Here is an 18372-nt window from a genome sequence, read left to right on the forward strand (position 1 = left end):
CAAGTCTTTAGCACTGCAACTCTGCCGGAATTATGAATCGGTATCGTAGATTATTTTGGTTTGCTTTTTCGACACTTGAACATTCGTAAAAGCTGAGTCAAATTACTTGAAAACGGACCTCAATATGTCTGGGTACTGGGAGGAATATCACGCTACAATAAGTATCAAGATATTCTTCAGAATTTACTGAATACTTCAAAACAGATCTGTCAATACAACATAATTCATCATCTAATGATATCTACGTGACATTATGTTGATGAGTCCACTGGCAAATGGGGACAAAAACGGTTTCCATGTGATGCGTAGTTATCCTACTCTTCTAATACTGAAATATAGCTGCTGTTACATCACAATACACACTACTGCATTATTAAAAGCATTACTAGGTTCTAGAATTGGTTTTATGGCACATCTCTACTCCTTACAAAAACCCTGTAATCCACCGAAAAGTGCTGATCCCGCTTGTGTGTATTATCAAGTATTAGAACAGCAGCAGGGTTTGATGGAAAGATGAAGGCGCGCATCCCCAGTTTGAGCGTCCACTACGTTTTAGACTGTTTGATTGACACATTCAAGGGTTTGTCTCCTCTGATCCTCTCATCCAGGGAGGTACCGGCTATTTGGCTGTCAGCAGCTTGTGTAAATGAGTGGGGGGGTCACGACCTTTGCTTGTTTTGATATCATTCATCTTGGACCCTCACTATCAGAGCAGAGCAAAACAATACTGCTGTAATTCAGCCTGTAAATGCACACCAGTATATACCCAGGTCACTAAAGCTGCCCTGGCACTGTGCGGGCTCCTTTTTTGTGTGTGTGTGGCTGAATAATTACATACATCCTAACAAAGTCTCTCCCAATCCCACCGAGGCCACCGTCATCGTTCAACAGATGCCAGAGCAATTACATGCTCTGCCGCGGTTGCGGGTTTTGTTGTAAATGTACAGTAACGCAGGGCTGTGCGAGCGTGTAGACGCAGCCCTTATTGTGAGGAACCTCCCCCGGATGCCAGACTTTTTGTCAGGGATTTCCTTTTCTCCATTCATTGACAGTCCTTCGTTCTGCAGGCTTTTAAAAGAGGAAGTACCCAGAGTCTAGGATCTGCTTTAATTACATCCTAGAAAAGACACAGGGGCCTCAAGAGCTGGCTATCATCATCCAAAGGTGCATGTCTTAGTTGTCCTCACTTTCCCTTTTTTTTTGTCTCTGTCTCTCTCTCTCTCTCTCTTTCTCTCTCTCTGTTTTCGTCATCTTTGATCAAAGCTGCCGGGGGTCACATGGACGGATGCAGCTCGGTCTCCGTGGTCCCCGCGTCTCGGCTCTGTCCGCGGATATACTAAAAAGCTGACAGCCTGTTATTGATCTCCACAGTTTGGAGACTCTCTTCATAAACACAGCAGGCCAAGTGGGAAGAAGGGGAAAAAAAACCCTGCAGTCTAACAGCCGAACATGTACAGAAGCTAGAAAAACATTCCGGAGTGTAAACAGAGAAAAGAGTTTATCTGAGTAAGAAATTGGACGCCAAACGTAAGGAGTTGGACTCGCGTTGCCTCAGCTAACGATGGATGGAAGAGTGTGTAGGGAGAGGTGTGTGTCATTTGACTTGTCATATCTGGAACTGATTTGGAGTCACCGGGTCACGTGACATGGAAGCTACTGGCAGGGAAAAAGAGAAAAAAAAAGCATGAAAATATTCATAAAAAACACAAGTGAGATCGTATGACTTGTCCAGTCGAGTGAGAATATTGGGTTTCAAATTGGTGTCGCTAGGTCACACTCTAGGGACGCGATTAGAAGGGGAAAAAATAATTTTGCTTTAGAATATTAATATGAAATAGAAATATCCACAAAAAGAAATGTTTGAGACATTCGTCCAGTATTTGTCCAGTCCAATAACTGGTTTTGATTTAGAGGCACTGGGTCAAATTTGAATGAAGTTGTTGAAGAAAAAAAAAGAAAACTACAAACAAAATTTGCATTAGAAATATGTAATAAAACTTGGTCAAAAGGAGGTGTGTCTTATTTGTCAAGTTAGTACTAATACCGGGTTCATACTGGGGGGACTGGGATTACTGGCGGTGGTAGTGGGGGTGTCCAAGCAAGCGTGAAGGATGATCCTCCATGTTCTGTGTCAGAAAAGCATTCCTGTGTGTAAGCAGAGAAATCATTTCAAATCATGTAAAACTGGACTCGGAACCACAAAAGCGGATCAGTTGCTTTTGTATTGCCTCCAAACATTGTGCTTCAGCTTTCTTAGTAAATGGACGACTCATCTGGTTGGCATGACGATGGCCTGTGTGTGTGTGTGTAGGTGCACGTGTGTGTAGGAGTGCACGTGTGGGTGTGCGTAGGACTAATGCTGACAGTTGAAATGTACCATCTGGCTCTTTTGTCCATCCTGATGTTAAGTTAACCACATGGAACGGTGGACCAAAGTTAATTTAGAGCTACATTTTACTATCCCCTGTCGGCCCATTCATTAATTTTTATGTATTTTGTGCCATTTTCATGGATGTATAGTCACTGCACACACTAAATCCATGTTATTAATAACTACAACACATTCTGTCTTAGGCTAATTCACAGGACTTGTGCGTGTCAGCAGAAAGTGCAGTTTATGTGTTTCCCAGAACATCGGTTTCACAGTAATAATTTAATGGTCTTCTTTCAGAAGATGTGGCTGCTTATGTTGGACTTTATTGGAAAGTTAACAGTCTCACTTTCTAGCAAACAGTCCACAAATCTACATCAGTAAAAATTTCACCCAAGCCTGAAGAAGACGGACATGAAGGAGCTGGGCAGCGCATAAACACTGCTTTACAAGCACGAGGTTGGTCGTATCTGTCAAGTGGCAGAAAACTTTTGAGACAAACAAACTTCATAAATGCTAAACGGAGCGTGTTTATGGAGCCTTTCACGCTCACTGACGGCGCCTGCTGCCACGCTCATCAGGAGCACCGAGTTGCTTGTGCAAGAACACTTGCAGCTAGAGAAGTGTGGGGATTGAACCAGCGAGCCTTCGCTTGCTGGACCGCCTCTACCTCCGAGCCGTACCCAGCAACCACGCGGTTATGAATCGTGGCAAGGACCAGTTTTCCTCTGAGATTGCTCACTGTGTTCAAATCCCAGCTCGGATCGGCACGGACTAAAGACAAAACCCAGGTGAAAATGCGGCCGGGGCTCTGCTGCAGACTTAAAAAAATAAAAATAAAAAATTGAATGTTTAGTAACAAATTCCAGTCGGCTGCCTTCAAGCAGCTCTCCAACATCGCTCCGGCGCCGTTGAGACACGAGCAAATGATGTAAGATGCTAATCACAAACTACGGAAAGGCAATCCGCCATCTTTACACGGGTTTAAGCATCACTCGGGTTTGGGATACATGCAGGATATGAGTGTAAACCAGCAACTGACATGAAAACACCGGTACAAAGCAGCTAAATGTCTAAAATATCAAGTGGAGTGAAAGATCGTCCCTGTGAATGCCTTCTGCTCTGGCTTCAGCAGTGACGGTAGAGCTTCTTTCTGAGTGGGAAGGATTTTATGGGGTTTAAGCTTCTTTTTTCTTTTCTTTTTTTTTTTTTAATATTCATCTGCTAACACATAATATTCCTCAAAGTGTCTTCCCACTGAAACATGGATTTTTCTTTTCCTACATGGTTTTAATCCCTTAATTTGATCTTTTGAATCCATTCTCTCTGGATGCTTATTAGCACCAGTGTGAAGATTTGTATTTCTTTATTGAGCAACGAGAAAAAAAGAAGGGGAAAAAAAAAAAGAAGAAGGAAAAAAACCATCAGTTGATATCAGGGCGATATACAATCATGCAGCAATCCAAAGAGTGTCACAACATAAGTGGTCGGCGCGAGCAGATCTCATTTACGTCTCGGCTGCTGATTGAATTTTGTCTGCGGTCAAAAGGTCAGCGTCAGTTTAGCAGAATGAATCATGCTTCTGCTGTTTAGACATCTCATTAGTTGGGCGCTTGTTGGAAAAACTTCCTAAGTAGGTTAACTTCCCATAATTCCTCTGACTAACAGCATTATTAACTACAGCACTGTAGGCAATAAAGGGGTGTGTATCTATGAGGTTGTACTGAGCAGCAGATTCTCAGATTACCGTCTGCTCTTGTACATTTTTGTCGTTGTATTATTTTGCGAATTTTCAATCAAGTGGTTTCATCCAGAACGTTTAAGAGCTTAAGAAGATCCGTTGGAACTGAAAAATGTTCCATTTGCAGACTTTCACTTTGCAGGATTTTTTTTTTTTTTTTTTTAGTCTCTCTTTTTTTTTCCGTATCTGCGAATATAGAAGAAATATTCTTTTAAATTGTTAAAGCATGGATTTAATTGTTTGGAGCAGAGGTTGTTAAAGTGTGAAGTGAGCCTCCTGGGGGGCTCCCAACAGTTCCAGGGGAGGCTCAGAGAATGTGAATGAGTTTAACCAACGCAGGTATGGTTTGGTCCCAGAAGTACAGACTCCTGGAGGATTTTTTCTATTTTTTTTTACTGTTTGTCAGAGTCTGGAACTAATAAATTATGATAGAAATACTTTAAAAAAAATGAATTTAAGGTTGTATGACTTTGTTTAAAACAGTAATATTGGGCAACTTGGGTTCAGTTATCGAGTTTTTCAGGGCTCAAATGACGCGATGCCACGAGGATGCAGGGACTTAGAAAAAATAAACAAGTAAACAAGCAAGTGCATTAGGCGCTTAGTCTCAGAATTTAATAACCCCGAGTTTTAAACTCTCAAATACATGGAAGAAGGGTCTGTAGAGTGGTAGAAACACTCTTCCACTTCCATTCATTGAGCCTCTCCTGGAACTGGTTGGAGCCCCCTCAGGGAGGCTCGCGGCAGGAGGAAATCTGCTTGAGTCCAGGTTTTGTTTGTGTGGGCAGTAGCGCTGTTTGGAGCAGTAGTAAACAGAGATGGAGGAAGTCCGCAGCGGCGGGGTTGACGAGCCCTCAGAGATCCGCATTCACCAGGATGAAGTCATTTCATCAAAGCCGTCATCGTCGTGATTCCATCACTGTGTGCTGATCACATTGGAAGGGCTGGATGGAAACCTTTTGATGCTCCGCCGAGGCTGTTTTGCCTTCATTTAATGCACCAAATGACGTAGCTCAGACGTAGCTAATGTTTAACTCACGTGACTGACCAGCTGTTTTGGGGATATTCTCCAACTTTGTCTTCATCTCCAGGCAGTAGAAAATGGTTGCATTTTTGTAGTTGGTATACTCTGAAAAATGGATCTGAGGACTATCCTGAACTGCCAGGGAAATCCTGGTATTAGGGTCATATCTGGGAATATTCAAGCAGGAATATCCTTGGATTCTTGTTTCTTTTTACCGCAGTGGTTCTGGTTCTGGTTCTCAGGTTGGTATCTGCCAGCTGTGGCCCTGGCTTGTTCTCCCTGTGCCTGGGTGGGTTCTTTTCCTCTCGCAAACCAACAACATGCAAGTAAGGTTGAGTGTAGACTCTGAATTAGCCGCAGGTGTGAGTGGACTTAGCAACCTGGCTAGGTTGTACCCCAGCCTTGGCCCAGTAACACCTGGGACACGATCCATTTCCTCTCTACCTTGTAGGTATGAGCGCGGTTGTCGTCTCTGTCACGCGTCGCCTCGCCCACACTGCCATCTGCTGACAGCCTAGTTTATTCGCCCCTAATTAAACTAACATGGAAACTTGAAATGCCCCTGAAAAATCCACTCCAAATTCACTTTCTCGACTCATCATGAATTAATTCATGACACACGCTGCTCGCGCTGACCTAAATACACGACACAGAGAACCACCCAAGCCAGTAGATGGGCGAGCTTGATTCTTCCTTTTTGTTCTGTTTATTAAAACCAAAACAAAAAACAAAACAAACAAAAAAACCAGAAGTGTTTCCACAGCTTCAGCTTGACATCCCAGTGTTTGATCTTTAGCTGATAGAGATTCAATGTAATACCTGCTGCTGGCAGTACATTTAAGCGTTTCCCCCGCAAGGCCAAATTAAGCTTTCTGTTTCTGCTGAGCACATCTCAACAGAAACAGCGAGGTCCATTTCTTTTGATTGGCTTGTTTGTCAGAGCCATTTTCATGAAAGGTTGTTATCATCCTGTGACAGATCTCGGCACCTGGCTGAGATTCCGTCACCCGGTGCACACCCTTAAAACCTGTGTTACTGCTCTTCGCAAAAAGAGAACGGAAAAAAAAGAAAAAAAGCTCCACATTGTACAAAAGTCCTCCAGTGTCAGTTTCTAAGCATTGACGGCAGCCAATCAATGTTGCTCATCTTGAAACAAAATCACACATTGTGTCTTGTTGGTCATTGATTCGAGTCGGGTCAGCCAGCCAATGGATTGAGGCAGACCTCATACTGAGGCTAACACAACATGGTATCCAAAGAACAGCAGGTGTCAAGGCCTCACTCCCGACACAATCAAAAAGAAAGAAAACTCACAAAAAGCATCGCCACTTTGGAGGGAGTTTTCTTTTTCTTTCCTCCTCTTCTTCTTCTCACCCCCCTGCTAGCAGTCCAAGGCATTTGTGTCATTTTCTTGACACATGAGTGACAAGGAGAAAAAATTATCTCCAAGTATATTCCGGTCAGCTTTGAAACATTCAACGTTTTTAGGGCAACGGCAGATTGACAGCAGGATACGGCAGTGCCACACGTCACCTTTGTTGTGTAATAGTGTTTTTTTTCCTTCTTCTTTCTATTTTCTGACCTTTAAATCTGCATCACAAAAAAAAGAAAAAGAAAAAGAAATTCCACACGAACATCGATGTCAGGCAGCCGGGTAATGAATAGATTCTGAAGTCATCAAATCTTTATTGAGGATGAGGCTAAAAGGGGAAAAAGAAAACTGGGATAACCTTGCGACGTTTTCCCCATGAAACATATAGAATATGAGATGATTAAAGTTTAAGAAGGCGCACAGCGGGAAAGCCAGATGAGGGAGACGGAATGGAGATGGGAGGAAGGGAAGGAGGGAGGGAGGTTCGAGATGCTTTTGAATTAGCTTCAGATAGGAGAGGAAACTACAATCGCTCTACCAGACAGTGGAAGTCTATCTTCCAGGTGTGAAAAAAATGTTCCAAAGCAGATAGACTCACCATGGGGTCTTAAAGGAAACTCTTCTCACCCTACGAGGAAAACCAGGAATATTAAACACGGCTGGGAAGAAAACTGATTCCTTCACAGCTTGAAATACACAGTCCATCCTGTAGGTTTGGGCAGCCGCTCGAATATATCGACAGATGGACTCAGCCAATCCTTGATTTGGATTTGGAGCTGATATTTTTGTCTGTTTTTTTTCCACTTTTCTTTGCTAATTTAATGATCTTCCTCCTCAAAAATTCAACCACTAATCAACGTGTCAGCGCAATTCAAAACTTGAATGCCAAGCAACTGAAAGACTCAATGCCTGTTGTCAACGGAGCAAAAGAGAGTGCCGGCGCATTCAAATCATAGTATTTATTAAGGAACACTTGACATTTCAACACCACAATGTGTCTGCTTGTGGCGTCAAAACATCAGCTGCAGCTTCGTAAATGTAATTTCAGAGGTGATACGTTCGCTCCAGCAGCTTCTTTCGCTCCGTTGACGTTCCAAGTTCTGGCCTGAGAGGCACCGGATACACGCCTACATTCAAGCAGGTGGAGGCACGTGTATTCCCTTCCCTCCATAACGTATGTTATGTTTATTTTATCGCCACCTGTTTCTTCATCTGGAGGCTGCAGGCGGAGACGTCCTTCACCTGACGCCGTCAGACTTTCCTCCAAACAGTGACAGCTTCTCGTGGTACGTGTGTAGCACCTTCAGCAGAATGACGCTCGTGCAAACTGGTGGAGTCGTAATCTTTTGCAACGACCGCAAATAGCTTCTTTTTTAGGTCCGTTAGCTTGCAGCTTGTGTTCCCTTTTAATGCCAAATAGTCCCAAAAACATAATTTTTCTCTTTCTTTGCCACAAACTCCTGTATCTGGAACTAAATCTCCTGAGTCATGAGATTTAGAGTCCCCCAGTTGGTATTAACAACTTGAAATCTCAAAGTTTTTAGCAAAAACTTGCAATAGCCAGTGAGGACGAGCTCACCAGGAAGTGTCACCGATTCGATGTGGCATACTTTAGCCTTTAGCTGCAGCTAGCATTAGCATGCACTGGCATAATACAGCCCCAGGCCTGGAACCTGCCCGAGGACGATCTCAATCCAGACTGAAAAGTCCTCAAAGGAATGTAAAACATTTCTGCTAAAAAATAATAAATAAATGATTTTTTAAAAAAGCATTTAGCATTATGCTAATGAATCTCTCTTGGAATGACAAGTCCATGCTGTTGTTAAACATGATTCCAACACAGGGTGCTGTCTACATTGTGTGACAGGCTAGTAGCATTAGCTGTCGTGATGAGGGAATCAGAGTTGGGATGATTGCTATACTCTGGATGTCACATTTTTAACCAAGAATGGAAATCTAAATATTTGCTCAAAAGTTTTGTTCGAAGGTTTGTCTATACGACACCAAGAGACACTGGCCCAAGGATGCCAACTACACCACCAACGTGTAACAGTGGGGAAGAAAGAAAAACAGCCATTAAATTAAACAAGCATCCAACCATCCAAGAATCGTCAGTGTAGGTTAACTACAAGCTGTTAGCTGCACGAGCTCACCAAATAGAGCAAACAAAGCTACACACTCGCTCCCTTGAGACCCACAGTAAAAGATTATTTCTGACCATCGCTGCAAAAGCCAGGCTCATTCGGGTTTTCTTGGCCAGGACTTCATGCACGCCTTCCCCTTTTCTTCCACATTTCCCAGCAACACACCAAAAACACACAAGCGCGAGCAGTATATGCCGACTGTGGGACTGCCTTTTTTTCTGAACTCGCGTTTTTAATCTCGCGCATGATGATAAGATTGTGGGATCCTGCGCTCGTCGTTCTTACGAATGGAAACGGTTTTAAATCTGGCGTGTAATGTCTGCGGTCTGAAAATCCTCAGGTGTGCAGCAGGCATTAGTAGCAGAAGCTCGCAGCGGTACCTTTATTTCTCTTTGAGGAGCATAAACAAGCTTCACAGTCTGCTTGCCAGGATTTGATTTATTTAGCTTCGTGTGTGTGTGTGTGTGTGTGTGTGTGTGTGTGTGTGTGTGTGTTGTCGTCGTCGTCGTCATATCACATTGCAGCCGCCTGACATTTGCATTCACGCTTAACTTCATTTATTATCCATCCACAATTATGTAAAACCAGCTGGCTTTCTTAGTAGGTGAGCCTCTGTGTCTCACTCCCCATGTTTGAACAGTCATGCAGTTTTAAATGCACGGAGCCAGAGGTCTGCTAAACTTTTTGTTCTTTTTAAATGGTTAAGTGATTTGTGTATTTTGCTGCTAAAGCTCACTGACTGTGACACAAGACGGAGGCGTCAGCTCCTCAGTCCGGCCCACGCACGCGGAGAGCCGCCCTCAGGTATTAAGGCCGCTATTAAAAATGCCACTTCCTCTTTGCTTCTTTGATTGGATTTTTCCTCACTGGGAAAACAGGACATCAATACCTGGCAACGCACAGCTCGCTAGCTGTTTCTGAGAATTACAGTCATAGATCAGCTTGTCTAGATAGATGCGTACATTTAATTTAAGCCTCATCGTTTTCCTACTGCAGTGTTGGACTTTCCGCCACTCGCGCGTGCTCCGTTTGCGTTTTTTTTCCCCTCTTCCCCACGCGTCCTCGTGTTTGTGGACAAACAAATCTGCTGTCATGCACCCACAACAGAGTCGTTACGAAACAGTGGACCTCGAGGGAGAAAAGCGCGGATTAAGCAGTGATTTTCCTTAAGAGGATATATGGAAACTTTTGAGTGTTAACGAGAAGCAGTGATGGTGTGTTTACCGGGAGCAATTGCAGCAGGCTCTGGATCTCTCTGCAGCATGTGGGGAGAATTAAAGCTTTCCACTAGGAATCAGACCAGGCTACGCCGCGGTGATTGCTAATCAAGGACAGACAGACTGAGAGACAGACACCTCAGTCATGACGACTGACAGTGGAAAGACAGAAAAAAGGAGGAACTGTCAGCTTTCTTTCTGTCTTCCTTTTCTTTTTTTGGCTTGCCATTGAAAATCAAGACGGGCGGAAAATAGGTGTCGTGAATGTGGTGACAGGTTTTTCAGAAGTCTCACACCCTCGTCACTGAAGACATCATCGTCTTTTATTGTCAATAGAAAATTATTGACAGCAGGTGATTTAGAAGAAGGGATCCGCATTAAAACCGAGGGGGGAGGTGGAGCCGGCCGGTGGAGGTGATGTGTTATCTCTGTGTGTCATGTCAGCCTCAGTGTGACAGGATGTTCCGCAGGTCTCAGTCCTCTCCTGGGTCCTCCTGTCGTTCTGTCTTCAGGGGGTGGGTTCTCAGTTGACCTTTTGTGCCACAGCGTTTATCTATCCTGTCACAATTCTGCAAACATGGGAACATTCAAAACCGAATTTTAGAACTGTTCAAAAAAAAAAAACAAAAAACAGGGAATGGATATCCGAGACCTTTCAGGGACCTGGCATCGCTTTGCTGGCTTGACAAAAGATGGCCTGCATGGTTCTGGCAGGAGTGGAGAAGATGGTCCAGGAGGGGCTTGATTTCCTCTTTTTTTTCCTGCTTTTTTGTGTGTGTGTGTGTGTGTGTGTGTGTGTGTGTGTGTGTGTGTGTGTGTGTGTGTGTGTGTGAGGGAATGGAAAGCAGCCTCGTCAACACACCGGCTGTCTGGCTCCAAACTGACGGCTTGATGGCTCAATCTAATAAGCAGCCATCGGATATCGGATTCAAATCTCTCTCTCTGCTTTGTGAAAGATGAGTTGCAACCCCCGCCCCACACACACACACACACACACACACACACACACATCCCCACACCCTCTATTTATGTCACAATGACTATGCAATATGAGTGTGTGATATTGAAAGCACTGAGGAGTGTGTTGTCATCCAATACTATACATCTGCTCTCCCGGCAGCACACTGAGATCATTGTCTTGCTCGTGTTTGACTGAGTAGAAAGTGACACATCAGACGCCATGTCACAATGCCGCGTTCGCAAAGAGCAGAATCTTCTCCGGGGCTTTGTATTTTTTCACCTCCTGTTTCTTACCTCGTCGCCTGCTCCCGTGGTGGAAATTGAGATGGAAAATGAGGAGCTCCTTCAGTCGCACCTCCCACGGCTGAAGGTAACGTTGTCGGCTTTGATGATCCGTCCTCTTAACTCCTCCCATCTCCCCTCGTCCCTCGTGACCGCCACCCCCCTCTGGCCACTTCACATAACCTCTTGTCTTTCTTGAGGCGTAGATCCTCATTCCTACGTCCACGTCGCCCCCCCAACCCACCCCACCCGGGAGTGTGCTTGTGTGAAATTGGATTGCTGATCCGTTGGCGCTGAGTGGCAGAGATGTAATATGGGATAGCAGCGACCGCATGCTCTAATGCTGCAGACAGCTGTTACAGGACACCGAGGGATCACAGATGACGCTTGACTCCTCATCCTCATCTCTTCAAGACAGGAAATACTCTCACAAATCTCATGACAACACAAAGGACAACGCCACCGGACCACAAGCAGAAACACACGAGGCCGCGGCCGGACGGAGCGTGCGGCACATGTCAGAGGTTGCGTCAAGAGGTCGAAGTTGATCCTTGGGCAATTTGATGTGCCTGTCGTCTCAGATTCGCCGTTATGATTTGTCATCCCTGCCACTGCGGGCGTCACACTCCTGCAGCTCCTCGCGACTGGGCGGGAGATCAGTGTCAGAGGTGAAAGTGATGCTTCATCCTAATTTATCGGCTGATTGTCAAACATTCTTCGCTGGTGGTTAAAACTTGGAGATGTGTTTTATTATTGACATGGCAGCTACAGCCCAGTCGATGTATTGGCTCGGCCCGTCCCAGATGTACAGCTGTTCGTGTGTTTTCAGATATAAAAACTTTTCTGCCTGAGCATACAGATGCTTCAGATCGTTAAGAAATTATTTTATACACTCTGATTGCTTGGTTTTCAGACCCAGGGGTCAGTCTCTAAACCCTCGGCTGTCAGGTTTTGTTGCCAGACGTGGGTGGAAAGAGAGGCTTTAAAAGAACCAAGCCCAAGGCTTTAGGGTGGCACTTCAGTAACTTATAGCCGTCGTATACTAGCAAACACTCTCGGGTTGGTTTCACAGCGGAGGATGGTTGGGACAAGCATCGTTTCTGGTAAGTTTGATCGAATGTAAAGGCCGTGGGTTCGTTAGCAAACATCCGAGCAGCTGCATAACAGTCAAAAATCCCCCAAATTAAGTAGGAGGAGATCTCAGATGTAGGCCACAAGGTCAAGAAATGTAACTATAAACCAATATAATACCAGCAACTGTGCTCAGAGCAATTATAAATACGAGATAGAGGGCTCGGATGAGTGTCCGAGATAATGATTCCTGAAATTTTATTCTGTATCGCCCCAAACATTCTTTCCAGCCTGTTTCATCAAGATCCTGCCCATTAGTTTTTATGGTATAAAGCTGACAAACAAACACTCCCGCTCCTGATCAGATTACCTCCTCAGCGGAGACAATAAAACATTTCTAGAAACATGTCCTTAAGAATCTACTTCGCTCTTCGTCCCTGAACGTAATGAGCTTCCGCTCACCGAATCCCTGAACGTACTCAACCATCTATCACCAGCTTGAGCGGCCGGTCATTAGCCAGTGAACAAGCTTCAGAATTACAGTATACAACATTTATTCAAACAAGATAACTTTTTACTCCGACATATCCATTTGAAATCATTTTAATCATGATTTAAGCTGGTGTGCAGCAGGGGGGAAATGGAAAATGAGCAAATATTTTTTGCAGCGTTAAATTCTTTGGAACAAAATCTTTGCTCACAATCAGGTCGGTCTTTCAAATATTTGCTTTCGTAGCTCACATTTGCATTGTCGTAAAGAGCCTGTTTACAAAGCGGTGGTCAGGCCATCTATGTCACTGCGCACATCAACCAAAGCCCCCCAACCCTTGAAAGACCCCACATACCCCACTAAGGTATTAAATGAGCCCCATGCTGAGCCCAGCTCATTGTGTGTCATTTGGTTTTTGTCTGGTGAAAAAAACCAAAACCCAACAGCATCTACCAGCCTCTTTCTTCTTCCTTTATATCCACCCCTGAACCCTTTGTCTGTCATGCTCCACAATTGCAGAATAAAGAGTGGTGGCATTTAAAAAAGGTCCACTTGTGTAAGGGTTGACATTCAAAGAGCTGGCACCTTAAGTTTAACTCTGTACAAAGGGTGACGGCAAATGCTCCCTTTTAAGGCGTCGACCGTGTCATGTGGAATATCGGGTATCGGCGAGAAAGCAAACTGAATATCTTTCAAGATGCGCAGGTAAACAATACATCTCTGCAGTGTGTCTGGCACCTCACTCAGCCGTGTCTCACGCCTGAGGTATGAAGGCCGGCGGGTGTTCTCAGCATCAGTTACATGCAGCGTAAGACCGACTGTGTGCACACCTGACTTTGGTTACAGAAAGAGGAGAACAATACACTTATTTAGAAACTACTTCCTCTGACTGTAGAGAGACGTTGACAGGCTTTGCTTTGAAATTTCCCTGCTTGACTTCCTAAGTTGTTGTGGGGTTGTTGTTTTTTTCCACTCGGTTGCACAAAAAGAGACAATAAATGAGGCTTAACAGAAGCTTCTTGAAAATACTTGGAAACAAAATCATTAACCAATTGACTTTGTGATCTCCTTGGAGCTACGCTTTGTTTAGCCTGAATGTCTCCATTGAAGAATACCAAATTTGAGGTACAGAAGCGATGTACCAGGAGAAGGAATGCTGGCATCAGTGAGGAGGCGGAGGATGTTCAGGTAGACTGTGTGTGAGTCGTATCTCAAACGACTGATAGACGTCTGGGAAAATCTGGTCAGTATATCATCGGTGCTGCCGAACATGAATCTGAGCAACTAGAGTACATGGACGGGTCACCAGTCCATCACAGGGCCAACACATATAGACAGACAACCATTCACACTCACACTCGATTTAGAGTCTGGATTAACCTGGTCCCCTCTTGATGTCTTTGGACTGTGGGAGGAAGCTGGAGTACCAGAGAGAACCCACACAGGAACAGGGAGAACATGGAGACTCACACAGAAAGACCCTGTGCTGGAGGCGGGGCTCGAACCCAGATCCTTCTTGCTGTGAGGCGACAGTGCTGACCACTGCACCACCGTGCTGCCATATACAATAAAATGTCTATAATAATAATAATTGTTGTTTTAAAGGGAGCATTTAGGGAAATAGCTGTCCTCCCCAGAGCCAGGGCAGAAGACGATAGCCTTCCCTCCTCTGCATGTGCACGAGGGATCTGAGACCGACAGAATGCTTGTTAGCTTAGCATAATGACTTGCAGTGATAGAGAAGCGTTAGCATACGAGAGTCAAAGGTCATCAATTGCTTTCTTCGCCAGAATGGTCTTCGCCCTGCTTTAAAATTAACACAACATCAGGCATGAAGTCGCATTTGAAAATGAAAGACTTTGACGCTTAAGAGTCGGAGATTTCATGCAGCACCTCATCGTAACTTCGACTGCTGCGGCTAATCGTGGCTGACTTGGTGAGCACATCGAGGTCTAAGCTAACTGGCCGTTAGCTAGTCTGTGTTTCTCTGCCACCAGAGTTGCAGTCTGCGGGGGCTTGGATGTCTGCGAGCAGCTTTGCCCAGCCGAGTGCGCAGCGTACGAAGAAAAGCAGATATGGACTATAAATCAGCAGGCATGTTGATTGATATGGGACCTGATACAATTAATACAAATATGACAGTGATGTGTGACGACAACAGCCCGTCAAATTAAAAGACAAATCCTAATATCAGGGACTCGCGTGTTCGTTTCCTGGAGGCGCAGAGTGAGGAGAACACACTGCAGCGACAGCCTGTGTGTGTGTGTGTGTGTGTGTGTGTGTGTGTTTGTGTGTGTGTGTTTGTTTATTAAACAGCTGATTATGTGCAGCGCGATATAAACAATAAAAATTTTATCAGCTTGTTTATGTGATCAGATTGAAGCCATTTCAGTCATAACTCAACTGTATCTCGTGTTGTAAATGGCCGCACTGCAATGCCTTTTCTCCAATAGAACTTGCTGCTGCTGCTGTAGTGAAAGTTGGATATAAGGTGATGATAAGCCATCATCTCTCACATAAACAGGCAGAATAGTAAGTTATAAACGAGCAGTCTAACAGATCGAGATGTGTGGGTTCATTTCGGAGCTGCCTTATGGAGCTTGCACACCATTTAATGCAAGGAAACACAATAAATGACTGCGTAATGACACTGCGCTCCGACACGGCACTTCTCAAATCGCTGGCTGCAGATTTATCAACATATCTGTCCTGCTGCCTTTAGCTGGTTGCTGGAATTTAATAGACTGTAGGAGATGGTTTGCATACAGGAGCTCACAGCAGTGGAGAACAGATAGTGTCACTTGGATCAATTTACACTGAATGCAGAATGATTTACTGACATTTCCGCTGTGTAATTACATCATCATTTTACACGTTACGGCTTGTTTGACTTTAATGGTTGAAGCTATTATCAGCATTTTTGGCATTTTGCACTTGTAAACTCAACAAAGAGTCAGTGGGATGTTGTTGCACTGTACTTTGAACCCTCCAACTGTTTGAGCGCATGGCGCCAAAATTTCAATACACCAGATGATTTGTTTACTTAAGTGTCACCCATAAAAACCGGAAAATGGCGAGCGCCCTCAAGAAATGCTTGGCAGGTGATTGGATGAACCATCTGTCCATCATGGGCTAACTTCCACGAATCAGAGCAGTGAAGTGGCATCTTTTTCACTGCGTTTTTTTGTCGTCTACGGTCATCTTAGAGTCTGGATTAACCTGGTCCCCTCTTGATGTCTTTGGACTGTGGGAGGAAGCCGGAGTACCGGAGAGAACCCACGCAGGTACAGGGAGAACATGGAGACTCCACACACAAAGACCCCGTGCTCCAGCTGGTGTTCGAACCTGGAACCTTCTTGCTGTGAGGAGACAGGCAGCACGGTGGTGCAGTGGTCAGCACTGTTAACCACCAGCAACCATTGTTGATTCCTTGCCTCTCGTTGCGGTCACACCTAAACCACACCCACATCTCCTTTGAGGATGCTGATTGGGATAAATACAAATGATGAAGCACTTCACCAAAAATACCATACACACGACTAAAATTAATGTCAAGCTTTCAGCTTGCTGCTTGTGCAGTTTTTTTGTTTGGTTTTTTTGGTGCAAAAATATGTCCCTTCACCTCGTAGCCGCCAACCTGATCAACCAGGTTACTTTTCCATCTGATATAATTGTACGAGGTCATCTTGTTCTCATGTTTTGAAGACTGTTATATCACTTACAGGCTTGTTAAACCTACGGCTCTATTTTTGGATTTATTGTGCATCTGCCTTTTAGAGTTGTTCTGTCAAACAAAAGCTAATTCAGAACCAAAATTGTTCCCTCGCTCGGTTCCCTCTCAGGTCAAGGTAGAGTAGTGTTTCCCTCGCCACTGTCGCTGAGCGCCTACTCTCTAGGGAAGAGCTGAGTAAATTTCTAAAGACCGCAGAATCGACCTGGTTCTGCTACCAAAGATCCCTGGTTGTCTGTGCAATAAAATCAACACTAAATGATATTGTAATGTTGCGTAGCGATGCCTCATTGATACCGTGGGGTGATCAAATCCTGTATGTAGTGGCAGCTGTTCAAGTGCTACTGTTCAGCCACAGGACAGACACAACAACTCACATGCACTTGATTTTCAAACGGGATTTTCAACATGGAGCGCGTTCAGTAACAGCGTGCGGCTTTGCAAAACAACTTGGGAATTTTCAGTGAAATAGTTCTGAACGAGTCCTGTCGGTGTGATGTTTGTGCGTCAAGGACTCATCCGTCCGTCAGCGTTCACTTCCTCTCTGCCCGTTCTTGGGTCGCTGCTGCAGCTACCTTGATAAAACCCGTATTAGTATGAGTAGCGTAAGTACTAGATGTAGTTTAAATGAATTTCTAATACAGACTTTTGCCAGGTGCACGTGACCTCCGTTCAGTTTAATAAAACCCTGTGTTTTTCTGGTTGGGAGCCCCTCGTGTCATCCCGCCACCAGAGCTGCGCCTGCGTCCCTCACATGTTCGTGCTTTCTGGAGTATCAGTCGGGAACTCTTACATGTTTTTCTTTTTTCTCTACCCCCCCACTTAAGTTCTCATCCAGTTTTTCTGTACTCGTCAGCATCACACAAAGTCGAAAGAGTAACACTGTACGCGAGACGGCGCCGCCCTCATCAGATTACAGCGGCTGGTGTGATCCGTAATTTAATAACAAGATCAGCTTAATGTTGCTGATATTCATTTAGAATGCAGGGGGATAATGAGAATGTTGCTGTTGTTGTTGTTGCTCGGATTCGCAAAAGACAACTCAGATGGGACGCTGAGTCATCAAAAGTGCAGGTTTATTATTGAGGCTGTAATCTTTATTAAGGAAGCAGGCCTAAACTATTTAGTACAAGCATGAGCTCAGTGAGTGAGCATTGCATTATGGTACATTTTTGCTGCTGCGTCAATGTCCAGACCAGTCGCTTCTGTTTTTATATGCAGGTGATTTAATCCAACATCGGTGGTCCCGTCCCACCTGAGATGAATCTGAACCTGGTTGTTACAATCATAATTCGGGAGGAAAGAGGGAAAAAAAAAAATCAGTCCTTCCGTCATGAGCTGAATACGTTCGGTTCGTCGGAGCTCAGGGCGACCGTCCACAACATTTTTTTTGTTGTTGTTAAGAATAGGAAGTTCTTTACAAATTAAACCCTAAAATGATGATATTTTTGATCCCCAGATGGTCAGAGGACAAAATGCACTGTGACAATATTTGGTAAAACACACACTCCCACCCACACCCCCCCACCCCCTTCACAATCACTACACAACAATTACACATCGGTTGTTGTTGTTGTTGTTGTTGTTGTTTTTATCAGCCTACTTTAGGCTGCAGGATTTTAAAACAGAAAAAAGGAAACGCAATTATTTTTGACTGATGTTGCGATTGGGATCTGATTTGCAATATCACTCAGAATCTTGATCTTTACTCTTTACTCCCATGTTGGTGTTTTCATTCATAAAGGCACTCAAATGATTATGGTCTGATTTTTTGTTGTTGTTGTGGGAATCCGTATCAATCTTTTTTTTTTTTTTTTCAATGTGATATACAGACAGGACAGCTCTGCAGGAGTATTTCAGTTTCAAATGATGGTATTTTGACTTAAAATGATCCTTTTACATTCATGAAGCCTTTCTTGAAAATTGCAGCAGGATGTATAAAGATTAATTGTGCAGCACTAAACTGACTC

The 18372-nt window shown here is 44.3% G+C and overlaps 1 protein-coding gene across 4 annotated transcripts in view; it reads left to right on the forward strand.

The window, feature by feature from the left end:
- The window catches only part of klhl29 (kelch-like family member 29), a 262520-nt gene that overhangs the window by 97243 nt on the left and 146905 nt on the right, over positions 1 to 18372 (forward strand). The window lies entirely within an intron of this gene.

This window comes from Aulostomus chinensis, chromosome 20 (genome assembly GCF_037954235.1).
Source record: "Aulostomus chinensis isolate RoL2024-O1b breed Wild chromosome 20, RoL_Achi_v1.0, whole genome shotgun sequence".
NCBI lineage: Eukaryota > Metazoa > Chordata > Actinopteri > Syngnathiformes > Aulostomidae > Aulostomus > Aulostomus chinensis.